Below are 16,417 nucleotides of genomic sequence, written 5' to 3'. Positions count from 1 at the left end.
ACTCTTAACCTTCACACGTGTAAGCTGAATGTGCAGTCGTACAGCCAAGACGACATTCAGCTCAAAACCATAGCTCCCATTCACCTGACAGTTGGGCCTATGAGTCTTGTACATCCTGTCTATGTGTCACCTATGAACACTTATCCGTTTCTCATCGGCAAAGACCTGCTGGACCGTTTCGAACCTTTACTGGACTTCAAACAGCTGAAATTCTGGGCACAAGTGCGAGAACCTCTTCCCCTCCAGACACACAGGTCTTCTGAGCAAGACTGTCAGGTCACAGAGGTCACGGCAACCCCAACAGAACCAGACTGTCAAGTCACAAAGGTCACGGGAACTCCTGCAGCCAGCCGTGAGAACACAGTCTCAGACCCAGAGCAAACTTCAAGTTCGCTACTCTGCACATTTCAGCTCACCATAGACTCTGATACCTACAGCCCCAAGGTCATGACTGACCTGCAGCTGAATGATATCACCACAACGAACACTATTCTAGCATTATGGGCAGACAACTCAGCCATTAGTCTCTCACTGTTCAATGCACTCAGGGAACACGCACCAGACCCGCCTTATGCCAGCAAGCGCACCCGTTTCCCCTTGAACTCACACCCCTCCTCTATGGTGTCCGCCAGAGGAATCTGTGCGCTGCGCTTGACATGGAATCATCGGTGCCTGACCCATTACTTCCTGGTCCTTCCGGACCCGCCCCACGATGTTTACATCGGAGCAGACATTTTGGTTCGCCTCCGGGCTCATGTGGACACGTTTAACGAAGTGGTATGGGCCCCATTGACTTTACAGCCACATGTTTCCATCAGCCATGACAACCTCATGTCAGGACAGACCATCCCTGAGGTCTGCACCCTAGTCAACGAACAGGGAATGGTGGTACCAGCATACACCAAAGGGGTCGCTGTTCGGCTCAACATGCGAAGTGGTCAAACCTTAAACCACACGCTGGGCTTCTTCCAACCCTCACCTGAATGTGTGGAACTCGGACTCACACTTGAAGCCACACCCCTCACTGAAGTGTCATCTCGTGTAGTCTACATCCTCTTCAACAACTGCACAGCAACTGACATCAACATTCCCAAGGCCTACCGGCTGGGATGGCTAGTGAGCCATGACTTTCATGACTTTGAACTTGTACTACCCATCATTGGGCCCATTCCACCTGCACTGATACCCGAAGGGAGCACAGATAACACACTGTTCACCGCACCCTTCAAATTCATTGCCATCACGTCTGTCATGCCAATGACCAAAGACCAGGTGTGCCGAACGGAGGTGACTGAGGACAGTCACCTCGCGGTATACACAGTCTCCCACCAGCCTGTCGGTGAGACTGATAACCCTGCCACACCTCCCAAGACCAACCTGACTGATGACACACATACGGAGGAACCGTACCCAGGTTTTGAGTCTCAAGTGCAGCAAATTCTACGAGACGCTGACGCGCTCCAGAGCGAGACAGACCGTCAAAGACTCAAACAAGTCCTTTATAAGTTCAAAGAATCCTTTGCCAAAGACTCTTTAGACTGTGGTCTCACCAACCTCCACACGGTGCGCATCCCAACGCACCCTGATGCGCCTCCCACTTTTGTCAAGCAATACAAGATTCCCATCGCCTCACACGAACCAGTGCAGGAGATCATCGAATCCATGCTTGAAAAAGGTGTCATCCATCCTTGCAACAGTACCTTTTCAAGCCCCTTGTGGCCTGTGCTGAAACCCAGCGGAGCCTGGAGACCCACGGTCGACTATCGGAAATTGAATCAACAGGTACCGTTGTCAAGATGGCCTATGACCCAACTAGAACAAGAAATACCCCGAATCAGGGGAGCCACAATCTTCTCTACACTTGATGTGGCCTCTGGATTCTGGACCATTCCGGTGCACCCAGAAGACCAACACAAGCTAGCATTCACATTCGGCAACCGACAATACACCTTCAACAGGTGTCCGTTCGGCTATGCCAACTCACCAGCTGAGTTCAACATCTTTCTGAACAAAGCCTGCCCAGACGCCAGAGTAAGAGGCAACCTGATCTATGTAGACGATGTTCTCATGAAGAGCACAACGGTGGCCGACCACCTGAATGAAATAGACTATGTTTTGAACCAACTGTCCGCAGCCGGTGCCAAGATCGCCCTCCACAAAGGACAGTGGTGCCGGACCAAGGTCAACTACGTGGGCCTGCTCATCGGATCCCAAGGCATTGAACCTCAATCAAACCGTATTCATGCCATTCAAAACATCAAGCCTCCTACAAACGTCTCTGAGCTGCGCAGTTTTCTAGGGGTATGCAATTACTCCCGACAGTTCATCGAAAACTACTCAGACATTGCTAGACCTCTAACAGCCCTGCTGAAGAAAGACTGTCCTTTCGTCTGGTCAGACGCTCAAGAATACGCCATGACGGCACTTAAAAGACATTTATGCACAGCTCCATGCCTTGCTTACCCCGATCCACAGAAGGAATTCTACCTGGAAGCCGGGTTTTCCGACCAATGTCTCAGTGCTGGCCTATATCAACGACATGACCAAGACAAAAAGGTGGTCGCATATGCCAGCAAAACGCTTCTCCCACCAGAGTGCAAGTTCTCTGACTGTGAAAAAGCTCTGTTCTGCACAGTGTGGGCCATTCAGCGATTCTCCAACTACATTGGGGCACAGAAAGTTATCATTGAGACTTGCCACCAGCCCGTAATGTTCCTCAACAGCCAACGCATCCGAGATGGCGTTGTCACTAATTCACGTATAGCCACGTGGTTAATGGCCCTCCAGGGACGCAATGTTGAGGCACGGTACGCACAGAATCACAAGTCTGCACTGGGTAATGGCCTGGCTGCATGCCAAAACTGCTCTGATAACACGCCTGCTGCTGCAGCGGATGCACAAGAACCCCAACAACAACAACTGACCTGTCACAGATACTTTGAACCGAATGCGTGCCAGGACATGCCCACGGCCTACGTCGATGGGTGCTCCTACAACCACGACGGCGTCCTAAAGGCAGGTGCAGGAGTGCTGTGGGTGAACGATCAGCCGTGCCCACCACAACACTTCAAGTTGGGCCCCCAGTCATCGCAATATGCAGAGATAGCAGCTATTCTCATAGCCCTACAGATCGCATCAGCCAATGACATCAGAGAACTGCTCATCTGCTCAGACTCTAACTATGCCAGACTCAGTTTCGTGTGCCACCTTCCAGGCTGGAAACAGAATGGTTTCAAGACCGCTAACAACAAGCCAGTCAAACACCAACACCTGTTCCATGAATGTGACAACATCACAAGAACACATGACCTGACAGTGTACTGGAAGAAGGTAAAAGCACACTCGAAGCTACCTGGTCTCGACAAAGACTTGAATGACCAAACAGACGCCCTCGCCAAGACGGGCGCACTACACGGCGACATGTGGGTACCCCCAAACCCCACATCCAGCCCCAACGTTGCAGTGCTAACCCGCAGCAAGCGACCGGCACCGGCTACAATGCCCCCCTCGCAGCCGCTATCGCTAACTCCGCAGATTTCCAACAACGACATCGCGGATATGCAAGCCTCTGACACTGCAATAAAGACTATTCTTGACCACCTCTCTGACCCCTCCTGCCACCCTATCACTGACTCTGAGCTCACTGATGACTCAAGCCTCAGACATCTACATAACTCCAGACACATGTTGCGTATACAGGACAACATTCTGTGGTTTGCGCCCGATGACAGCACAGCGCCAAGGCTTGTGGTGCCACGGTCGCAAAGGGGGGTCATGCTAATGTATGCCCACGACACACCATGTGCTGGACACCACGGCACCAGAGCCACGAATGACACACTGAAACAGGTGGCATATTGGCCCGGGATGCAACAAGATGTGGCAGAGTATGTCAGAGAATGCCTGGTTTGCTGCCAGTTCCAACCAGCAAACCCGAACCACAGAGCCCCACTGCAACGCAGAGGGATCACGTTCCCGTGGTCAGACCTACAAATCGACTGGGTGGGACCCCTGCCCAGGTCCGCAAGAGGCAACAAGTACTTCCTCACGGTGGTGTGCCAGTTTACCAAATGGGTAGAGTGCCTGCCAGCACCCAATGACACCGCCCAAACCACAGCATACCTCCTGATGAACCACATCTTCTCCCGGTTTTGATTGCCACTGAAAGTCAACTCAGACAGAGGCACCCATTTCACGGCCGAGATCATGCAACAGATCTGGAAATGCCTAGGGGTACGGGCTAGACTTCACATCAGCCACCATCCAATCTCGTCCGGCCAGGTCGAGAGATCGAACCGAACGGTGGTCGCCATGTTGAAAAAGTATGTGTCTGCTAACCAGAAAGACTGGGATATGAAACTCCCCCTCGTTCTGATGGCTCTCAGAGCTACCCCGCAGGAATCGACAAGGGTGTCCCCCTTCGAGCTCATGACTGGGCGGCAGATGACTCTGCCACTTCACTTGCTGTACCAACCCGGAGACTCCAATCTTCTCACCGCGTACACCACATTCCAGTACCTCGAGGAGCTCCATAGACACTTAAAAGCAACCTTCGCGTTTGCCCAGCAACACCTGTAGAAAAGCGCTGAAGGTCAGAAAGCATATTACGACCGGAAAGCATCACACCAGGAACTGGATGTGGGCGACAAGGTCTTGTATTACAGCTTCAACCCACCACCTTTGACAGGCCCCCGGCGGCTGTCGAAGAAATTTCTGCCTCACTGGACGGGACCCCATGAGATTATGAACAAACTCTCCCCAGTAGCGTACCAAATCCAGTTAAACCGAGGATCCAGAGAACCAGTTCTCAAATGGGTCCACCGGAACCAGATTAAGAGACATGGGGCCACTAGCATAGAAAGACAGGGAGGGGCCAATGCAAGCTAGAACTCAACCGCCGTCACCGAAGCGAAAAGACTGTCCCATCCAACCCGGGACAAACCTTGCTGACCTGTTCCTTTTCTCTCTCCCCTGCTCCTCCCTACCTCTCTCACTCTCCTGCCTGTAAGAGGATGCGGCTGTGGATCATCCTCCTGTGCCTCCTGTCAACCAGAGGCCAGCCGCCACCCGACCTCATCACACCAGGCCCCGCCTCGGGCATTGTATTGAGAGAACAACCGGGGCTCCTGATCACCAATTGCCGGACGCACACCCAGAAAGTGTACGTTCGACTCGACCCTCGCAACATCTACAGAGCACACTACCCCAAAGCAGTAGCCCAGTACAGCTGGGCCGGTGCCCGATGGACAGAAGACTCTCTCCTCCATGCCGAGGCCGATGTCAAACACATGCTCAACCAACTGGAGAAGATGACAGTCACCCAAGCGGAGTTAGGCGGACACAACCGCCGCTCCAAACGGTTCCTGGGAGCGTTGCTCGGAGCCGCCGCCGCCGTTGGAACTCTGTTTAACATTGGCATGTCCAGTGTCAACGCAGTAAACATAGCCACGATAAGACGGCATGTGGCTGAAATTCAGACGGAACTCCCACAGCTAAAAGAGCAACTCACCACACAGAGTACAGCTTTACAAACCGTCGGCCAGACATTAAGAGGAACGTAATTCTGAACACCCACAGTGTCCTGTTGAACCAGACCGTGAACTCCATGAAACAGCTGTTTACAGTCTTCCAGAAAGACTTTGCTCAAACGCAGCTGGTCACAGCCTTAATGACTGACATGCTACGGGAAATAAGCTCCTCCATCGACAGCTTAGCCATGGGTAGAATACCACCATACCTCATACCCTTAAGCCTGGTGCAAAGTGTGCTGGCGTCTGCTATCAACACACCCGCCGACCCTCTGCAGGTACACCTGGCCTACTCTCTGGGTAGCGCCATTCCCCTTTATGTGGACCCCGAACAGAAGGAGATGGGTTTCCTTCTTAACTTACCCATCATCGAGTCGAGCCGAATCTACCGACTCAAAGATATTGTCAATGTGGGCTTTTGGAAGGGTAACACACACCTTAAGGTGCGCACTCCTGAGGTGGTCGCCTACCACGACAGCGATACACAGCTGTACTTGGCCCCAAACCTGCACATGTGTACCCTGACTAAAGACATTCACTACCTCTGCCCTAGCAAGCCCTTCCTCAGAGACAACACCGAAGGAATCTGCGGACTGCAACCAATGATCAGCAACACCCGCTGCCGTACCGATGCCACGCCTCGTACCCAAGTCACCGAGACGCAGGCAGAGATCGTAGGTGACAGGTGGCTCGTCAACACTCCGGTGCGTACCGCTATGCTGATCTACGACCAGCATGACACCGCCACCCGCATCAACTTGCTGGACCAGAGCATGTGGATCCAAGTACCACGAGGGGCCATCCTCCACCTGGACGATTTGGCTTTGTACCATCTTCCAAGTGAAGAGTACCAGTCAGAGTTAGAAATCCCAGCCTATTTCAAGGACCACGACTTCACCCTAGCTCCAGAACTAGAACGGTGGATTGAAAAAGGGGGGCCTCAGCTCATTGACATTGTTCCCCTCGACACAGCCCTCCAAGCATTGTCTCGATTACCTATCCTGAATACCTCACCTGTTGTCCAAACCTGGACCGCCGCTGACACTGCGCTATGTATCTCCATGATCATCGGCAATTCCCTAACCCTGGGCATAGCCTTTCTCCTGTACAGGAAGTTCAACGAGATGAAAACCTCTACAGCCAAACTCAAGACAGCTGTGTCTGGAGGTCTCCGATGGAAACCCCGGAGGGAGGGTACCATGCCAGAAGCAGATGCGAACCTCATCGAGCTGGCTCCTCAGCCATTACGAACGCCTGCTTCCCAAACGTCCCAAATCACCTGCCATCCGACCATTGCGATGGGGGTTGTCCGATAATGACCACAGGACATCATCCGACAAAAAGGGGGATAACTGTAGCAACAATGACCCGATTCAATCAGATTTTGGGCCGAATACATCACCGGATGAGGCTTCTACACACCAACTTGTGACTCTCCTAATCAAATCAGACATAGACAATGGGGTGTGTGTGTAAGAGATATCGAAGTTAATGAACAACCACGATGTCCGCCAGATTGTCTGAGTCTAAAGAATGGACCATCGAATTGTTCCGCCTAAAGGCATTCACATGACTTTACTCCGCAAACACACATACACGGAGAGCGCTGAAAGAAGACAATTCTTGCACACACACGTGTTACTTGAAACACGGGGACTAAAAGAACTTTCTTAATAATGTTCAAATATATATTCCGTTGAGTTCATGTCTTTATACAATATATTAGAATAACTAAGATGTTTACTGTTGTAAATCAAAAACCTGTATGCCAGTAACTGTGATAATCTTTTATATCTGGACGCACAAATCGCAGAATGATCGTTCTTAGTATCTCTGTTATCGCAAAAATATGACTAGGCCAAATCTTGCTCAGAAATCAGATTTTGAGGCATAATTTCAGAAAGACCAGCTTTCTAAAGAAATAGAGCCACCATCCAATCTCGTCCGGCCAGGTCGAGAGATCGAACCGAACGGTGGTCGCCATGTTGAAAAAGTATGTGTCTGCTAACCAGAAAGACTGGGATATGAAACTCCCCCTCGTTCTGATGGCTCTCAGAGCTACCCCGCAGGAATCGACAAGGGTGTCCCCCTTCGAGCTCATGACTGGGCGGCAGATGACTCTGCCACTTCACTTGCTGTACCAACCCGGAGACTCCAATCTTCTCACCGCGTACACCACATTCCAGTACCTCGAGGAGCTCCATAGACACTTAAAAGCAACCTTCGCGTTTGCCCAGCAACACCTGTAGAAAAGCGCTGAAGGTCAGAAAGCATATTACGACCGGAAAGCATCACACCAGGAACTGGATGTGGGCGACAAGGTCTTGTATTACAGCTTCAACCCACCACCTTTGACAGGCCCCCGGCGGCTGTCGAAGAAATTTCTGCCTCACTGGACGGGACCCCATGAGATTATGAACAAACTCTCCCCAGTAGCGTACCAAATCCAGTTAAACCGAGGATCCAGAGAACCAGTTCTCAAATGGGTCCACCGGAACCAGATTAAGAGACATGGGGCCACTAGCATAGAAAGACAGGGAGGGGCCAATGCAAGCTAGAACTCAACCGCCGTCACCGAAGCGAAAAGACTGTCCCATCCAACCCGGGACAAACCTTGCTGACCTGTTCCTTTTCTCTCTCCCCTGCTCCTCCCTACCTCTCTCACTCTCCTGCCTGTAAGAGGATGCGGCTGTGGATCATCCTCCTGTGCCTCCTGTCAACCAGAGGCCAGCCGCCACCCGACCTCATCACACCAGGCCCCGCCTCGGGCATTGTATTGAGAGAACAACCGGGGCTCCTGATCACCAATTGCCGGACGCACACCCAGAAAGTGTACGTTCGACTCGACCCTCGCAACATCTACAGAGCACACTACCCCAAAGCAGTAGCCCAGTACAGCTGGGCCGGTGCCCGATGGACAGAAGACTCTCTCCTCCATGCCGAGGCCGATGTCAAACACATGCTCAACCAACTGGAGAAGATGACAGTCACCCAAGCGGAGTTAGGCGGACACAACCGCCGCTCCAAACGGTTCCTGGGAGCGTTGCTCGGAGCCGCCCCCGCCGTTGGAACTCTGTTTAACATTGGCATGTCCAGTGTCAACGCAGTAAACATAGCCACGATAAGACGGCATGTGGCTGAAATTCAGACGGAACTCCCACAGCTAAAAGAGCAACTCACCACACAGAGTAGAGCTTTACAAAGGCTTTAGAATTTCCACCCTATTGATTAACTCAGAGGAGGGGGTTCAGAGAACAATGGAACACTCGCGCCTTCTCGAGAAGATCTCTCCACGGACGTGATTGGATCTTTCCATAAGTCGGGCTCGGCCACTCCATCTATAAATGCAGAAGTTATCATTAACTCCTTGCGCTCTGCCACTACGAGGAAAAGACGACTCTGGCCTTCGGCCCCTCCCCTTGAGAGAAGGACCCCTTTGGCACCAAGCCAAAAGAGAGAGACGGACCTGCAACTTCTGGAGCGACTTTCCTGAACTTCACCGAAATTCTCCGGACTCACCTCCTTAGCGAACTTCCACGACGATTCGAACTCAGACACGTACACGAGAGAGCCTAATGCAAGTATTATATTTCACCTTTAACTGCTTGTACGAGGTTGTCTTAATTAATCCTGATTCACGAAATCATAAAGGTCTGAAGGGTTTTGGTGAAGTGATTGAACTGTCTGTCTGTCTGTCTCTCTCTCTCTCTCTCTCTCTCTCTCTCTCTCTCTCTCTCTCTCTCTCCATCTCATCTCTCTCATCTCTCTCTCCCTCGTGGATTCTCTCTTTCCATCATTCTTTTCCCTTTGATTTTATTCGTTAAGTTTGATTTTTCCTTGTTTGTACCATATCGTTTGTTTCTCCTATATATATATGCATATTTACCCCCGTGTGATTCGTAGCTTTGTATTCTATAGTGTTTTATTAAAACTCAATAATTGCATTAAACTGAAACCTTATTGTTTTGCTCACAAATCTCGAAGTCACTGAAGCGTAAGATCTAAGCTACCCATTTAAGCTTGATTTTCATGTATTACTACTTTAGTAATACAAATTGTGCAAACATAAGAGATATTATTTGTCATGATCAAACAGATCAATGTTTCTTAAGGTTTGTAAGATTGATAATTGATGAAGAAATCAATTTGGATAAAGGTTACTTTTAAATGATTAAAGGTTCCGTTATACGTTAATTTTTCTGTACAACAAGCTAATAATATTCATAAACTCATGAATATTCATACCATTTGAATTAATTATTCCCCAGAACTTATTGTTGTTACAACGTTTAAAAACGACATGAGTTGACCAAAGTGCTTTACGCTCTCAACGGTACTAATAAAGCATTGACAAAACACCCCTACATCAACACACAAAACACAAACACACATCTCAAACTCCCAGTCCTTATGGGCAGTTATAAGCATGAGAGAAGAGATGTGTTTTCAACACAGATTTAAACCGTCCTAACAAGTCACAAGATCTGATACGCCGAGGGAATCTATTCCAGAGGCATGGCGCAGCCACAGAGAAAATACAGCCTTACAACTGTATTCACCGTTTTCTTTACAGTGGTTTATATCGTAATATGTTGTCGTTGATACAAATTCGCTTTGCATAAATGTATGCTATTCATTGATTGTGAAATGCTCTGAACTCAAGCATTGTTCAAGCCAGTAGAACGCACAATGGTGCCACATTCAGGTTTTGAAACGTGATCGCTCACGTTAATTCAGTGAAATCATAGCCTTTGAATTTCTTCTGTTTCATAATAAGATGGTAGGCTATAACAATCATTGATATGCTTGTTATACGATAGCCTGCCCTACTATAAAGGTATTGATGTTACATTTAAGAAAGCGGGTGCTCCCAAATACATTGTTCAGTTCGCACACGTCTATTTATAGTCACAAAAGCGAGTATGGTCGCACTGTGTTGAGCCCTGTGTGACCGAGCTTATGTGAGCGTCAAGTTGAGAAGTATTGAATCAAGGCGGTGATTATCAGCTGAGTCCAACTGGTAGCTGATTGTTTGGCGTAATATGCCCTGTTGCATTGACAGCATTTTAGTGATTTAGCCTCACAATACGTTCGCTCACTTTACCAGCTGCAAGTAAATTGATCGTTCATCACCACGGCGACCGCTAGGTGTACATGATGAACGCACTTTTCCTGTGTGAAAAGTATCTGTCTGTACTGTAGTACACAGAGGCGGAAAGATCGCAAGAAAAAGTAAAAGAGTTGTAATACTTTATCTTAAGACAGAAACTGTTGTAGGTCTCCCTGTTGCAAGTCTGTGCTGTGTGCACTCCTTTACACTGTCCGAGCACTGCTCTTGCGGTTGGCTCGTGAATGCTTATGGAAGCGGCCGAAAGGGGTTTTTAGATAGCTTATAAATTTGTAGGGAAAAAGTATTGTAGTATTGTAGAGTTGCTTCGAGCCGTGTAGACAGCGTGGGCGGGCGGGGCGAACTGCCGTCCGTGCTGGAAAACTGTCAATGAACAGAGGTAAGACTGCTGCGTGTATATATACCTCTTATTGATGATTAGCTGATTGCTCTCCACCTGTGTCAATTATCTGAACGTGCTCCTCCCAAACTTTTGTTTATAAAACATCATTTAAAGAAAACGAACCAATCACGGCGCGGTAAGCGCAAGCCAATGGTGAGAAAGCCCGCTGAAAGGCAAATTTCTCCATGGCAAATTTCTCCATCCGCCTTCACCTGCAAGCAGCTGGATTTGCCGCTTGTCTTCTCACCTTCATGCAGTTGATCGGCCCGCTCGCTGCTCTCAAGCAGCTCGCCGTTTCGCAATATGACCCCGCCCCCTTGCTGTCTTTGACACCAGAGCTTCTACTGACTCAGAGCTCTATCAAGTGCTGTCTAAAGCGGTTTAGAGTGGTCTGCGCCTGAGGAACCCACACGCAGCCACTTGGATGAATGGTTCCTTCTTGGATGTCGTCAAGCTCCCTCTCAGGGATCAGCGCCCTTCTTTCCAGAAGTGCACGACGAGCTGACAAAGTCATGCCATGCGCCCTACTCAGCCTGCCTTCACTCTTCTGCCTCTCACGCTCTCACTTCTGTTGACGGCGCCGGGCAGAATGGCTATGAAAAGCTACCTCCCCTGGACGAAGCTGTGGCCGCACATCTGTGTCCGCCCGCCACCATTGGATGGAAAACCAAGGCCGCTCATCCATCCAAGCCTTGTCGCACCACCTCGGCCATCACTGGGCGTGCGTACACCTCGGCTGGTCAAGCAGCGTCAAGCAAATTTACTTAAGGATTTGGATGAGGTCGGACACAACTCTGCCACCTTCAGAGAGCTACACAGTGCCATGGATCTGGGTCTGCGCGCCACGAAGACCACGGCTCAAGCCATTGGAGGCTTGATGACCAGTTTGGTGGTGTTGGAGCACCACTTGTGGCTTAACTTGACTGAGATCAAGGACGCGGATAAAGCCGTTTTCCTCGACTCGCCAGTGTCCTCCACCAGTCTCTTTGGACACGGGCCGAGGCCTGGCAGGCCATCCCCGAAGTGTCAGCCTGGGTTCTGATCATAATAAAGTTATAAAGAGGTTATGTACTCAAAGACCCGCGTTATTCAATGGTGTGGTCGAAACCTCTGTGGAAAGAAAGGAAAGCACATGTCCTGCGTTCTGAGGTGAATATTATGCTGGCGAAAGGAGCTATAGAAGTTGTTCCCCCAGCAGTGAGCGAGTCAGGCTTTTACAGCAGGTACTTCCTCATCCCCAAAAAGGATGGCGGTCTCAGACCCATCCTCAATCTCAGACATCTGAGGAAGGCCCTGATGAAGCGTTCGTTCAGAATGATCACTCTGAAACAGATCTTCCCGCAAATTTGCTCGGGAGACTGGTTCTTTACCCTGGATCTGAAAGATGCTTACTTTCACATCTAGATAGCCCAGAATTTTTGAGATTCGCCTTCGAGGGAGTGGCATATCAATATACGGTTCTGCTGTTCGGCCTGTCGCTGTCGCATGTGCGCATTCTAAATTACCTCAACGACTGCCTCGTTTTCTTTAACTTACAAACCAATCGGTGTGCAGTTTCACTGCGTGATTGTATAAAGGCTTCAGAATCTGAGAAAAAGGAGTTTTCCCCGTAGTGTCTTGTCTTATTTATATTAATAAGACGAACGACGCAGTACTCGTTCCGTATCTAAGGGAACCGAGGTTACGTCAGTAACTGAGTACGTTTGTGTACATTTATACTCCAATTATTACAACAAACACACACTGTAATATGAGGAAGTGACATAGACGAAAGTGTAAGTCATGAAACAAGCCTTCATTTGATGGGAGACAACATATATGAGGTTACATGAACTAGTTCGCTCATAAGACATGCATAAACGAAACACCATACAAGAGACTCTTTACAAGACAGTTATAATCATACACACAATGTCCTGGGGTGCATTTTCATTTATAGAATAGTTTTTCTATAAATTAATGCAGGAAAGTCTGTTTTAAGGGCAATAGGTATGTCATATGGTGTTGCTTCTCACATTCTTTCAAGCAATAAACAGTCTTATCAGTTGGTATCCATGGTAACTGCTTGCCTTCATGCTCTAGTTGATCTTTTGGGGGATGGGTCCATAGACCCCAGAGTAAGTTTTAAAGATTATCTGTTAAATATATTTGTTAAATATTAACACATATAAAGTGTCTAAATAATTGTGTCTGATTTGTCTCAGTTGTTACATAGATCAGTGTGATGGGAAAAAAGTGCTTAAACCTAAACTGGCTGTGTTTACAGATGGATGGATTCACATCTGGATTCAAGTCCAGTCTTTACTTCTTTTCCTCTGAGGAGAAGAGCTGGACTGAGAGCAGAAGATACTGTACAGAGAGAGGAGCAGATCTATGATATGATAGACAAATATGATAGCCACTGCCAACAACTTAAAGATTAGGCACGTTATATGCATTGCGCATGCCTTGAATTTGGTGGTCAAGAAGTCCCTTGATGCAACTCCTGGTCTGAAAGATGTCAGAACAAGAGCACGAAGGATGGTGACTTACTTTAAGACCAGTACCACAGCAAAAGAGAGGCTTAGAGAGAAACAGGAACAAATGGGACGTCCTGTGAAGAAGCTGATTCTGGAGGTTGATAGACACTGGAATAGTACCTATTTAATGCTTCAGCATATATATGAAGAGAGAGAACCAGTGGGTGCGGCACTGGCTACACTGAGAACTGATGTGGCTCCTCTGACATCAGAAGAATATCAGGCAATATCTGAGTGCATGAAAGTGCTAGCCCCATTCCAGGTGGCCACCGTTGAACTTTCTGAGGAGAAGAGAGTATCTGGCTCTAAGGTCATTCGCATGATGAAAATGTTGCGATACACAATTAACAAAACCCTCAAAAACATTACCAACGACACTGCAATCCAGCTGGGACAGAATCTTTCAAGAAGATTAGCGGATACATTTTCAGCTCTTGAATCGACAAGTTTTTTGACATTAGCTACACTACTAGATCCACGATTTAAAACATTTGGGTTTCATAATCATATACAGGCCCAGACAGAAATTGGACGACTAACATCTGAATGCACAGCGTTAATCAAAGATACAGCTCATCAAACACCCAGCTACTCAGCACAGCCGGATACAGCACAACATTTTGAAACTAACGGACAAGGTAAAGTAAAAATCCTAGAAGGTTACTTAAAACTATTCATTTCTCATAACATGGTTTTGTTTATCATTTCCCTTGCAGATGAGGTAAATCTCTGGGAGCTGCTGGACAACGATGCAAGTAATGCAAGGAGGAACTAAAGTGCAACATCAGATGCAACCATAGAGGTCCAGCGCTACATGACCGATCCCTCACTGCAGCGTTCTTCTGACCCTCTTGCCTACTGCTCCACCCACAAAGCAATATATCCTCATTTAAACCAGCTTTCTAAACTGTTTTTGTGTACTCCTGCATCATCTGTTCCATGCGAGAGGATATTCACTAAAGCTGGTGAAATTGTTTCAAAAAAAGAAATCGCCTTTCACCAAAGACTGTGGAGAAAATAATATTTCTGACTAAAAACCATACCATTTAATGAACACTGTCTAAGCCTTCTGCATGTACCCAAAGCACACTCTCTGCCACATTTTTATTTATTTATTTGTATTATTAACTAGAGAACATATGAACATTGTTACATAAAAACATGCATCAAAGACAGAAACTTCAAAAACCCTCTGCTACATTATACAAGTACAACCAGTTACACAAGCACATCCTTTTCAACATACAACTAAATCAGTCCCACCAGTTATAGAGTTATAGGGTTCTGCTTCCCACAGCTAAACAAAATAAAGATTTCACACATGATACTGCCCTGCTAAAAAAAAACTATAGAAACACTCTAAAAAATGCTGTGTTAAAATTAACCCAAGTTGGGTTGAAAATGGACTAACCCAGCAATTGGGTTGTTTTAACCCAGCGATTGGGTTGTTTTAACCCAGCAATTGGGTTGTTTTAAGCAAACATTTAACCCAACCGCTGGGTTAAAACAACCCAAATGCTGGGTTAAAACTACCCAATTGCTGGGTTAGTCCATTTTCAACCCAACTTGGGTTATTTTTAACCCAGCATTTTTTAGAGTGAACCATTACAGAAATTCTATTGGATTTAATGGTTTTCATGGGAATTGTATTGGTTGTAATGGGAATTATAGTGGTCTCTGTGGGTCTCTACTGATATGTGTTGGGTTCTATTGGTGGGGGCATTAAATCCTAATGGAATATGTCCCTAACACACTACAAAAAATAATTCTGTAGTGGTTTAAATGGTAAAAGCCAATGGTTCCTATTGGTATTTTAATAAAAATCATTAGAATTTCTGTGATGGTTTCCAACTTTTTTTTAAGCTGGTCTGATCTTCTGTACTTGTCTAAAGAAATAATTACACACACACACACACACACACACACACACACACACACACACACACATCATGCTTAATGTTTTATTATCAAGGTGAACACATGAAATAATCAGTATCTTTAAAATTCACCTAAATGAGATTCACAGCACTAACACTGTTTCAGCTTTGATCGCCTCGGTAAACACGTAATAAACGGGGCGTTAACATATAAGCCTACTTGCATTTTATGGTTGTCAACTTTGTTGCATTACATTTACTTCACCAGGAGATGGTGCTGCAATTTCTATCTGACTGAAGCTTCGAGTAATGAACCATTTTCGACACAATTGTATCAGAAAGCAATAATGCTTCGAAGCGCTTCATTTGGCCTTCACTAGCAAAGGCAGGCAGAACGAAGAGCCACGACCAGGAACACACGAAACAGACAGGAACCTCCAGACAAACTGCAACAATCTAACAACAAGGCTGAGTGAGACACGTATAAATAGCCCAGGTGATGAGTGCAGCAGGTGGAAGTGATCAAAGTGTTCAGCAATCAGAAACCACGCCTTCAACACAACCACACACACAGAGAAAGTGAGACGATAGCTGTGTTTGAAATCGCCCCCTATACCCTCATTCAGTATTCCCTACATTAGTCCACTGATATAGTCCAGTGATTTCGGACACTAAGGCCCAATCCCAATTCTATTTTATACCCCTTCGCCTTCCCCTACCCCTACACCTACCTGTTCCCCTTGCCCCTTGAAACAGAGTGCCAAGGTGTAGGGGTGAAAATATTCCCCTAAGAAATGGGACACCACTACTATACCATTACACCTCGTCATACCCCGTTTAATTTATTATAATGTCCTGTGACATTTAACCAGTATGAACAGCAATGAAGTGCGTAGGCTATATCTAACAGAAATCAGGCGCGAGCACGTTTAACAAATTACTCACTCCCAACAGAGTTTTGCGCCGTATTTGGACTTAATAAA

This window comes from Gobio gobio, assembly GCF_949357685.1.
Source record: "Gobio gobio genome assembly, chromosome: 7".
NCBI classification, from domain to species: domain Eukaryota; kingdom Metazoa; phylum Chordata; class Actinopteri; order Cypriniformes; family Gobionidae; genus Gobio; species Gobio gobio.
The sequence above is the reverse complement of the archived record's forward strand: the minus strand, read 5'-3'. Positions refer to the sequence as shown.